The 357-nt window shown below is 36.4% G+C and overlaps 1 protein-coding gene across 1 annotated transcript in view; it reads right to left on the reverse strand.

The window, feature by feature from the left end:
• Nucleotides 1–357, reverse strand: part of LOC119592057 (phosphatidylcholine:ceramide cholinephosphotransferase 1-like) — a 42,265-nt gene that overhangs the window by 25,959 nt on the left and 15,949 nt on the right. The gene's annotated exons all lie outside the window — the stretch shown is intronic.

Consider the following 357-nt stretch of genomic DNA (forward strand, 5'->3'; position numbering starts at 1 on the left):
CCCTCGGCTTTCATTCATTCGAAATGATTCCTCGTGGGTTTGAGAATCTCGTGAAGAAACCCCACATACGTATGTACACACATACAATTATATTCAAACATAAGAAGTTGAAAAGATGAAAGAAGTATTCAGTGCAGATTCCTTTTCTTTCTTTCTATGTAGAATTTTGAATGAAAATTTGCTTTACCCGGAAGTGCACATGGATGTGTAGAGCGAATTTATGACAGTAATGTATCCTTGTTAATTTGACTTTCAAAAACGCCCCTTGTTTGCTTTGACAGTCATTAATAGAAAGTTGAGTAGCTCTTGTAGAAATGAAAGCTGTTCGTTTCTAATGAGAACAACGTGCACGTGATG

This window comes from Penaeus monodon, chromosome 29 (assembly GCF_015228065.2).
Source record: "Penaeus monodon isolate SGIC_2016 chromosome 29, NSTDA_Pmon_1, whole genome shotgun sequence".
NCBI lineage: Eukaryota > Metazoa > Arthropoda > Malacostraca > Decapoda > Penaeidae > Penaeus > Penaeus monodon.